This window comes from Giraffa tippelskirchi, chromosome 13 (assembly GCF_054371585.1).
Source record: "Giraffa tippelskirchi isolate mGirTip1 chromosome 13, T2T-mGirTip1v1.2.pri, whole genome shotgun sequence".
In the NCBI taxonomy this organism is placed as follows: domain Eukaryota; kingdom Metazoa; phylum Chordata; class Mammalia; order Artiodactyla; family Giraffidae; genus Giraffa; species Giraffa tippelskirchi.
The window spans coordinates 87,470,582-87,482,264 of NC_137287.1; the positions used below are offsets into that span (position 1 = coordinate 87,470,582).

An 11,683-nucleotide genomic window follows, 5' to 3' on the forward strand; every position below is an offset into this window, starting at 1 on the left:
GCTGCTGAGGGATGCCTGCCCCCAGGAGTTTTCTGTCATTGATGTTAGGTTTCTTACAACTGAAAGTAGATGTTCTAGAATCTAGACCCTCAGAATCCACTCAGGGCTCCCCTTCATGAACTGAGACACTCTGACCTCAGAGGTTCTTGGAACATGCTCAAGGAATATGAAACCAAAGGCAGAAAACTGGTGTATATTTAGCGATCTTGGCTTTAATTCAATTGTTAAATGAGTGAAAACATTAGTCTTATGCTATATTTGGCATGTTATCTCATGGAGAAGTCAGTGTTTGCAGGAGTGTTTCATATAAATTTGGAGTTTGAAGCTGCTGCCATGGACGGTTCAGACTTTCATGGTTTCTGCCCAGGTTCTTTGGGAGCCCAGAGTGGGTCCCAGGAATCTCTGGTGTTCAGGCAGTCTCATGTCTAAAAAGAAACTGTATCTAAAAATGTCCTTAGCAAGAGGTAAGGACTATACTCTTTATATTGCAGCATTTACTGGACCCTGTAATAAATCTTGGGTGGTCATTCAATGCAGAATGAAAGCATAAATAAGGTTTTGTAAAAAAAAAAAAAATGCTGAAGAGATATATACAAATTTACAGAAATATATATGTATGTACTATAGATTTCCAAGTTTCAAAAGGTAATTGAAAGGCAAAATACACTAGACCATTTTCCTTACATTTTTGTTTCAGTAAAATATGCATCTTGCAAAATTTACCATTTTAATGATTCTTAATAGGGATTTTTAATATTTTCAGTTCAGTACTGTTAAATACATTCACTTGTGATGGAACCATCAGCACCATTCTTCCCCAGAACTATCTCATCTTACCAAAGTGAAGCCCCACCAAACACAAGCACGTGCACACACACTGCTTTTGTTTGTAACAGCTATCACAGTAGACACTGCATGAAGATTCTTGAAACATTCATGTGTATGCACATTGGTCTCTCCTATTGTGGGATGATAATATCAGATGAATTCCAAGGCACTGAAGACCTGTTCTGTGAAAATTCGTGTCACGTGAAACTTAGAATAAGGAAGTGACATCCACTCTGTTACCGTGCTAAGACTTACTATGTGCACACAAGTCAGTAGATATCAAGCTTGAAATTTGAATAAATACTGCATGACTGGGGAGAAAAAGCAAAGGCAATTGTGTCTAAAAGGAGCCGGAAAAGGAAGTGGGTGGAGCTGCCTACCATAACAACTTCCAAAAAGACTATGATCCAGTCTCGGGTTCATGTGTTAATTCTCAGGCTCAAAATGAGTTACATGAGATTACTGGACTAGACATTACTTTGCCGACAATGGTCCGTCTAGTCAAAGCTATGGTTTTTCTGGTAGTCCTGTATGGATGCGACAGTTGGACCATAAAGAAAGCTGAGCACCAAAGAATTGATGCTTTTGAACGGTGGTGTTGGAGAAGACTCTTGAGAGTCCCTTGGACTGCAAGGAGATCCAAACAGTCCATCCTAAAGGAAATCAGTCCTGTTCATTCATTGGAAGGACTGATGCTGAAGCTGAAGCTATAATACTTTGGCCACCTGGTGCGAAGTGCTGACTCATCAGAAAAGACTGATGCTGGGAAAAATTGAAGGCAGGAGGAGAAGGGGACAACAGAGGATGAGATGGTTGGATGACATCACTGACTCAATAGACTTGAGTTTGAGTAAGCTCCAGGAGATGATGAAGGCCAAGGAAGCCTGGCATGCTGCAGTCAATGGGGTTGCAAAGAATTGGACATGACTGAGTGACTAAACAACTGGGTTAGTGGTAAAGAACCTGCCTGCCAATGCAGGAGGCATAAGAGATGCAAGTTCGATCCCACGAGTGGGAAGATTCCCTGCAGTAGGGCATCCAACCCACTCAGTATTCTTGCCTGGAGAAGAACCTGGCAGGCTACTGTCCATGGGGTCACAAAGTGTTGGACACCACTGAAACAACTTAGCACACATTCCTGCATGCTCTGCTACTAATACTGTTATAATTCTACATTCTAATCATGAGTTTGGGTGAACTCCAGGAGTTGGTGATGGACAGGGAGGCCTGGCATGCTGCGATTCATGGGATCACAAAGAGTCGGACACAACTGAGTGACTGAACTGAACTGAACTGAATCATCTCATGCCTCACTTGCCTCCACAGGTTGGTCTTATAACTTTTGTGGGTGATGCTTTAAGTGGGGAGAAGATGGAACCACCCAAGCAGTGGATCTACATCATGGCAGTGGCCACCCAGCATTAATCTAGGGCTTGTCAAAGGCAGCTGTGAGGTGTTGTTGCTGTTGTTCAGTTGCCAAGTCAACTCTTAGTGACCCATGGGCTGCAACACACCACACTTTCCTGTCCCTCACCATCCCCCAGAGTTTGTCCAAGTTCATCTCCATTGAATTGGTGGTGCCACCCAACCATCTCATTTTCTGTTGCCCTCCCTCTTCTCCTTCTGCCTTCAGTCTTTCCCAGCATCAGGGTCTTTTCCAATGAGTCAGCTGTTTACATCAGGTGGCCAAAGTATTGGAGCTACAGATTCAGCCTCAGACCTTCCAAAGAGTATTCAGGGTTTATTTTCTTTAAGATTGACTGGTTTGATCTCCTTGCTTTCCAAGGAGCTCTCAAGAGTTGGGAGAACCGGGTCTAAAATATCATAGAACTAAATTCAGTACATATTTTTGAAGGAGAATAATTTTGATTCCAGAATTAGCTTTTTTAATTCTTTTTTCTTTCCCAAGTGGACGAGCCTTTGACTTGTCAGAGCACCTTTCATTCATCACAGATTCATTGTTCCATCTCCTCTGGAGGACAGTCCATGAGAGTTAGAAAGAAGTGAGTTGCATTACTAAGTATCACTATTTTAATAGCAGTATGGCTGGGAGAACATTAAAGCTAGGCTAATGACAAAAAAATTTGTTATTTCCCTACTTTTGAATGATCTGCTTATGTCTTGAGGCTGTGTCTATATAAGGACATTCTTACTGATGGCTATGAACTAAACTCTACACCTTTAAAAACATTTATAAAAAATCCTGTTCTCACCAACCTGCCTCCCTAAAATCTGAGGAAACTCTACCAGAAACACTAGATTTTAAGTAAAACTGAAAGAAATTCTGATTCAGAAAAAAAAAAAAAAAGAATGTATAACTGGAGTATATAGAATGTAATTCTACTAAAAAAAAATTTTTTTAAAGGAAAGAAAAAGGAAACAAGGGCTTCGTAGTGAGCCCACCATGAATTAGAGGCTCTTTCGACCTTGTTTCAGGTCCACACCACAGAGAGTGGACACAGGTTCTCCAGCAATGCATTAGGCTTCAACATCACAGAGAGATTTGATAGACACTTGCTTGCACACTAAGTTGTTTTAGTAGCGTCCAACTCTTTGCCACGCTATGGACTGTAGCCTGCCAAGCTCCTCTGTCCATGGGATTCTCCAGACAAGAATATTGGAGTGGGTTGCCATGCCCTTCTCCAGGGGATCTTCCTGACCCAGGGATCAAACTTGCGTCCCTTACGTTTCCTGCATTGGCAGACAGGTTCTTTACCACTAGCACTACTTGGAAGCCCATTTGGTTGGTTCTTATTTCTATTAGAGATATTTTGTCCATAAAACTGTTAGCGCTGAACGTCATTGTCAAAAGGAGCAAACATACTAATATTAGAATCCCAGACAGCGAAAACATATCATCAATGAAGGTAAATATATAAAGAACAGATACTTCCTTCTCTGCCACATGGGCAAAGAGGCTGGTCCAAGTAGGAAGCCTGCCTCAGGCTCCCGTCCAGGTGGACGCCCAGCTGACCGTCACCTCTTACATTGTCAGTCCCTCCCAACTCCAAGTTTGGGGACATGGAGATGATAATTTGTTGCAGTAGCTGTTTTCCAATAACCACTGCTCCCTGCCTAGAACTTCCTTGTCCATCACTGGTCTGTCCATGGACAGTTGACAGGAGACTTCTGCCAACTGTTTGTTCTTTTCTAAACCTGGGGAGTTGAGAGAGAAGTAAAACAACTCTGCCACTGGCAAGAACAGTTTCCAACCTCTGCTGTGGTTCTTGAGGATTGATTTAGCTGCTTCTGGTTTCCTGGGCTTCCCCAATGGCTCACTGGTAAAGAACCCACCTGCCAAAGCAGGAGGCGCAGGTTCAATCCCTGGGTCAGGAAGATCCCTTGGAAGAGGGCATGGCAACCCACTCCAGTATTCTTGCCTGTAAAATCCCATGGACAGAGGAGCCTGGCAGGCTGCAGACCCCAGTCCATGGGGGTCACAGAGTCAGACACAACTGAACACGCACACAGGCACAGTTTCCCAGGCGGAATTTCCTTGAAACACTAAACAAACCTCTACTTTCAAGTTCCTTCCCCCTCCTGTTTCTCTCTAGTATTGACCACGAGGTTTGCATGTGAGGGACGCACACAGCCCAAGGCCTCTGTGGCCAGAGCACTATCCCAGGGTCTCTCCCAGCCTTTAACTAGGTTAGGAAAAGATAGCCCATCACACAGAAGGCTTAAAGTCCACCATCCAAACTGAACATCTCAGCACGCTCACTGCCCAATGTTCACTTAAACAAAACTAAAAAATTGCAATTAGGAAAGCAAAAAGGAAATGGAATGCTGAAACCCACTTGGCAGGAGAAGGAGAGGATGGGACAAATTGAGAGTAGCATTGACATCTCTACACTACCGTGTGTAAAAGAGATAGCTGGTGGGAAGCTGCTGTTTAACACATAGAGGCCAGCTGGGTGCTCTGTGATGACCTAGAGGAGTGGGATTAGGGTAGGAGGCAGAAGAGAAGCTCAAGAAGGAGAGGCTATATGTATACATATGGTTGATTGGAGTTGTATAGCAGAAACTAACACAACATTGTAAAGCAATTATGCTCCAAGAAAGAAAGAAAACCCACCTCACCCAGACTAGCCACAGTAAGTGGTGGGTATTATTATTCCCCACTCCTGCACTTAATGGTTTAAGTTTAATAATGGTCATAAATATTTTAACAGACAAAAAAAAGAAGCTTTTTCTTAATAGGAGATCATTCAAAATATAGGATAGTAATTAAAGAAAACTGTGAGTGTTTATGGCCTTATAATCCCCCTATTAAAATGAGAGATGTACGGAAAAATATGTATATCGTAAATGGTGATTATGGGCAGGGGAAGATTATCTATTTTAAGCTAAATATAAATAATTCATATGTTTCCCATAATAGCACATGCTATCTTGGATTTTTAATATACATTCATGGCAAAAAGAAACCGATAATATTACTCAAAGACAGTCATTAAAATATTTCTAGTTTCCATTTTCTACCACAAAAAATGCTGGTAATTATTTAGAGCAGGAGTTTTAGGGGTTTTGTGTTTCTTTTCTGAAATTACTTGAACAAAACCACTTCCTTTAAAAATGCATGATGAAGGGAAGCCTGCTGCTCATTGCAAAACACATCTGGGCAAAGTTGCTAAAGACTCTCTCCTAACATCTTGTTTCTTTCTGAAAGTGCATCTCTTGTGCTTTGATGGTCCCTGGAAAGTGCTTGTCAATTTGCAGGAGAAGATTTTGTATGGAATGTTACTTTAGGTAGAACATTGGTTTAGGTAGAAAAAAACTACAATTAACTACAAAAAACTACAATTAAATTAAAAAGAGTTTACACATTACTTGTGTGGCATCAAATATCTTCTTATTACCTAGCTGTACCATGTCTGCTTCCAAAGTAAGATTTGGGCTTGACTTAAAAACACATGGATAGGATACAAGCACAGATCATTAACAGGAGACTGAAAGCATTGGTCAAGCAGCTGATTTTCCTGAATCCTGCAGGAAAACTGTAATTCCAAAGCTTGTATCCTCTCTGGTCCACCCTTGCCTGAGAATGGCAGATTGTATAGTAGGAAGAATCTGAAATAGGAACAACAGGCCTTAGGAAACTCCAAACATCTGCCATGAGTTTTAAATAGTCATATCTGACTCTTTGCGACCGCATGAACTATACAGTCCATGCATTCTCCAGGCCAGAATACTGAAGTGGGTAGCCATTTCCTTCTCCAGGGGATCTTCCCAACCCAGGTATCGAACCCAGGTCTCCCACATTGCAGGCGGATTATTTATCAGATGAGCCACCATGGAAGCCCAAACACCCATCAGCAAGAGCCTAAGAATGATGGAAGACAGGGGAGAAGAGAATGTCCCAGACAAACAAGTTGGCAGAACAGAGATGTTGATTTGTGTTGTGTTGTGTGTGGTTTCCTCTTCTTTCGTGTATTTTGACCTATTATTCACAACCATCACCCTCCATGACCAGGTGGGTAGATGTGGTAGAATTAATAGGAAAGAGTAATCGATCAGTCATAGAGAATAATAGGAAGTGAGAAATTAAGACTATCCTGTAAGTTTGGAGTTTGAACAACTAGAGTGATAGACGGGTAAGTAGGAACCAGAGAAGCACTGCTTTTCTCTTTATTTACTTATGTTTATTTATTTGCTCGAGAGTTCCTCTTTTGTCCAAACTAAATCTGTGCAGTATATTAACCCAGCAGAGATTTCAAGTACACAGCAGATTCACAAGTCTGGAACTCGTAAGAGAAGTCATAAATAGAAATACCAACAGCAATTCCCTTGCAGAATGACAATTTTCAGAGCCATACATCTGAATGAGGTTACCTGGGAGGAAAAACTGCTAGAGAAAAAAAAAGGAATCAGGAATCTATCTTCCTGACTTTCAGCTTTGAGAAGATGAGAAAGAGCCAGCAAGATAGACTAAGAAGAAGTGGCCAATAAAGGAGAAGAAAAGTTAGGAAATAATAATGGAAATATATGGTCAACTGTGTCAAAGACTACTGAAAGTTCAAATAAAATAACTCCAGAGAAGCAAACATTGGATTTTGCAATATAGAGAATGTTATTGACCTTGAGAGAGCAGTTCCCTGTAGAAACATAGGAACAGAAGCCTCCAGCATGGTTAAGTGCTAAACTTAAGATGTGGAAAAGGAGGCGAAGGCATGATATTTCTATCTATCTATCCGTCATCCACTTATCTGTCTGTCCATCCATCCATCCATCTATCCACCCATCCATTCATCTATCTACTTACCCATCCATCCATCAGCCATCCTTCTATCCATTCACCCATTTATCCAATCACCTACCTGTCCATCCATCATCCATCCAACCATCCACCCGCCTACCCATCCATGCATCCTTCTACCCATTCATCCATCCACCTATCCATCCATCCATCCATCCATCCACCCACCTACCCAACCACCTACTCATCCACCCATCATCCATCCATTGTCTATTCACCCATACCTCAGGAGAAAGCACTAGATTAGAGAGAGGATGATGCCTAGTGTCCTAATAGGGAAGAGCTATTTGAAGCAATGGTTCCATGCCCAAGTGGTATGTCTGATAAGGACAAACAATTCGAGGAAGAGATTAGGTTGTATATAATGACACAGAAGATACTCAAGTCCATGAGTGTAGGTAGGACCAGTGAGGAAAAGACTTACTGGGAAGAGGGGAGAGGCCCATGAGAGGAGGCCTAGTGGTCAAGGGTAGAAGCAGAGAAATAAAAGAAGCCAGAGGGTAAAGATAAGCTTTCATCAGAGATCTAATTCAGAGCCCAGGCTGAAAAACTGCAAGAGTGCAAGAGGTTATTTAGGCAAATTCAAGCCAAGGTGCAGGAGGCAAGAAGTGAAAGTACCCTCCACTATGACTTGTTACCGAGAAAGAACCATCACATGCCCCCAGGACGCAGCTGGGAGCCCTTCCACAGGCCGTGCCAGCAGCACCTAGGTGAGCCAGGTGGGGGACGGGAGCAGGGAATGTGGGGGGGTTGCGGAGGGGATGGTGGGGGTGGTGGAGCAGCTTCTGGGGCTTCCAGCAGCCTGACAACCCCTCCAGAGGGCGGACCCACCTTCCTTCTGATAAAGGAGAAGTGGTTCTCCCCCGGGAAGATCATAAAGTCAGGAGACAGAAAGCACCTGGAAACTGACTTCAGGGGTCACCTTGGTGTTCCTCCAACACAGGCTGAAGAAGTAAAGCAAAGAAGAGCCAGATGTGGGAAGCAGGGAACAAAATACCTTGTGGTACACTTCAGGCCATTCAAGTGTCCCTGAAAAACTTTCACTCCTCATGAGATTTCTACTTTTGCAGGGGTTGGGAAAGAATGATTGGATTTGGTGCCATGAAGAATCATCTAGAAATAGGTACCTTACCCACGAGGGGCCGTCCCACTGGCTCTGGAACCCAGGCTCCGTCCTCCTCATCCTGACAGGAGCTCCCAGGATCACAGCCGAATGTTTGCAGGAGATAAACGGCCAGCTGACTGATCTATTGACCCAAAGCCCATCGCAGAAGACCCTCGTCCCAGCCGTCCAGGCCAGCCCCCCACCCCAGCCCATAGGCAGCCCTCTCACCCCTCCATCCAGCTGCTCTGAGACATCCTCTCTCCAAGCTTTCCCTTCAGGGCGCCTGGCATAGTGAGCTTCTGGCATTTAGGGCTTGGGAAACCAATGTTGATGGTTCCAAGATTAAAGGCTTTCATCTGTGTTTACCTGTGTCCCTACTATTCTGATTTCCTCAACAGGAACCCAGGAATACAGGCAGCCTCAGTCTTTCGTGAGGAAGAATGGGGACACAAAGTAACAAATCACGAGTTTGTATCTTAAAAGATATTATACCGCCACGTGACATACCCCAACTTCAGCACCCCTTCAGCTTAAAGTGGTGCTGCCTTCCCTTCGCACGATAACCAGCTCGGTTCCTGGATCTCCTCACGTGACTTAGCCTCAACCACACCCACCATTTCCTATCACCCCCACCAACAGAACCTGCTCACCTCCAATCTCACTCTGCCACACTGTGTCTCTTTTAAAATTTTTAAATAATGGTCCTTAGACATTTCTCTGGAAAAATACCATTTTTGGCAAATAAAACTTTCCCCAAAAGGTTGGCTAAATAAACACAAACAGCTGAAAAGTCACTCAATTATATAGGTCAGTAAGCAAATTGCAACTGAAAAAAAAAAATTCGATGAGAAGGTTTCCTGATTAAAAACATGTTATTATTCAAAAGGATGCCTGGGAGTCCTTTCTCTAAATCAGCCTCACTTTATAAAGGAACTCAGATGATACAAGGGAAAAGTGTGCTCATTAACAGAACCTAAATCAAGGCCAATGTAATTATTCAGGTACCAACTCTGTCTGAACATCCGGCATTGCCTCGATAAGCATCTTTGTTAACCAATGGAGGGACTTGCAGTGAAATGACTTTTAGCTACAGAAATTTGTGACTTTCATAACTAGATAAGAAAGATTAAATTTAATTAATTTTAGCATAGAATAGAAGGACCATGTCCTGATTCTCTTAGATACTAAGGCAGCCATTTTCTAAGATAATTGATTAGGACTACCCTATGCAGCTTTCTAAGATGTTTTTCTCAACATGTAACATTCCTGTCTGTCTTTCCAACTACCTGAGTAGCCTTCAGTAATGGCTTAAACATATTCTGATAAAAATTTCCTGATATTACTATAAATAAATATATTTGTAGGCCAAAATCTCTGACATGAGTTTTTTTTTTTAATAATGGCTACATTTTAGAAGCTGAGAATTAAGTGATAAATGAGATTCAAAATTCACATCATAATTACAAGGGTGTTTTTTTTACTATTTCAACTTAGATCTTTACTAAAATAATACAGAAAGTATTTTATATTGAAGTATAGTTGATTTATAACATTATGTTAACTTCAGCTACACAGCATTTTTGAAGATTATACTCCCTTATAGGTGATTACAAGATAACGTCTATAATTCCCTGTGCTGTACAGTCAATCCTTGTTGCTTACCTATTTTATACACAGTAGTTTGAACCTGTTAATTCCATACTCTTAACTTGCCCAGTCCCCTTCCCCCTTCTCTTTAGTAAGTGCAAGTTTGTTTTGTATATCTGTGAGTCATACAGAACATATTTAGTCAATGCTATTTGATTTCTTAGAACTCGAGCAACTGGAAATTTTTTTTAGCAGAATAAGATTCCCCTGTGTTTGAGGAAGCCACAGACATCATACGTGTCTGCAACTGCGAGAGGCATGATTATACCGATTGCTTTACTAGTATTTTGTTTCCATGGATTTTCTTTCTTTTTTTTTTTTTCCTTTATTTACTGAAGGAGTGATTAGGACTCCAGGTTTTGCCCCCGTATATCAGACAGTTCTCTCCATGGGTTTGGCTTTGTTTTATTTCTGTTTTGTTTTGTGTTGCTTTTCATAAAGAAGACAGTAAATGAAACTTTTCAGACAGAGTTTTCTTCCTTTCACTGAAATAGAACATGCTGGTACTGAACTTTTGGAAATTTCCCTTCATGATCTATTACGCAATAAGCCACCAAGAGTGAAAGTTCCAGGACACTCTGCAGACATAGTCCCTGGGACTCAGCGCTCCTGGGCAGCTTGGAGCAAGGCCCTATGACTCACACTGTGCCCAGAGGAAGGGGTTTCCTTATCTCTGATTTCTCTCTCTTTTTCTTAGTATAACTTGAGCTCTAAGTAAACCACATTTCCAAACTGTATAAAATCCAGATGGATAATAAAGGTCTCATTTGAAAGAGACATTTAGTCATTTGGGAAGACTGGTTAACCTTAACACCACTACCTATTTCCAAACCCTTCTCTGCCAATATCATATGGGCTGTGATTCACAATTGAGTAAAGCTACACCTGAAACTTGTGACAAATACCAAACATGTTGTCTAGTCTTTCTTAAAAAAAAAACAAAGGAAAATTCAAATTAGGTTAAAAAAATAAAAAGTTTTATCTTTTCCATTGTAACTTAATGGCCCTCTATATTCTAGGATGAAAAGGCATCTAGCTTAGAGATCATTTTGATTTTCTTTGATCAGTTATTTCAGATTGGTTCAAATTAGTTTATTTGCATTAACTTTTCTAAGACAGAGCAGACTCTGATGCCTGGATTACGGCCTAATTAGACCTACCCCTAGTCTCCCCTTGAGGGTGACATGGGTGGTGGGTCCCTGATTCACAGCCAGGCCCAATTTCTCCAGGACAGCTTCCTCACTGACTTTTTATTTTACTTCTAGGTAACAAATATTCATGGGCTTCCCTGGTGGCTTAGACAGTAAAGAATCCACCTGTCAATGCAGGAGACCCAGGTTCAATCCTTAGGTCAGGAAGATCCCTGGAGAAAGGAATGGCAACCCACTCCTGTATTCTTGCCTGGAGAATCCCATGGACAGAGGAGCCTGGTTGGTTACAGTCCACAGCGTTGCAAAGAGTCAGACACAACTGAGTGACTACACTTTCATTTTCAACAAATATTCATCTGGGGAGGTGCAGTGCTTTTTTGTGTCCTGATCTGCAATTTGTAATATATTCCATCAGGAGCAAAAACAGTCATTTACTGAAATGTGATCTGGCATGAAATCTGTGTAACCTGCAGAAGAAGCTGTGTGTTTCATGTGACCAGCGCACTTTTACTGTCACCCTGTGGGAGGCGCTGTGGGGGCTCGTGAGTGCGTGAGGGAACAGAATCTTGGTCCTGCTGTGTGGCAGATCCCAGAAGGTCGAAAGGGACTGTTTGTGTTTAAATTGTTACCAACAAAAATCACTGTCATTAAAACACTGATAATGCCCTCTTGTGATTACCCAGGGGAAATAGTGCT

General features: G+C 42.0%; 1 long non-coding RNA gene across 1 annotated transcript; it reads left to right on the forward strand.

Annotated features, from left to right (window-relative positions):
• Positions 1 to 6,155: 6,155 nt before the first annotated feature.
• LOC145531556 (uncharacterized) lies at positions 6,156 to 9,560 on the forward strand. The gene is made up of 2 exons (XR_014072527.1): positions 6,156 to 7,794; positions 8,155 to 9,560. It is a non-coding gene; the product is annotated as an uncharacterized LOC145531556 (long non-coding RNA).
• Positions 9,561 to 11,683: the final 2,123 nt, after the last annotated feature.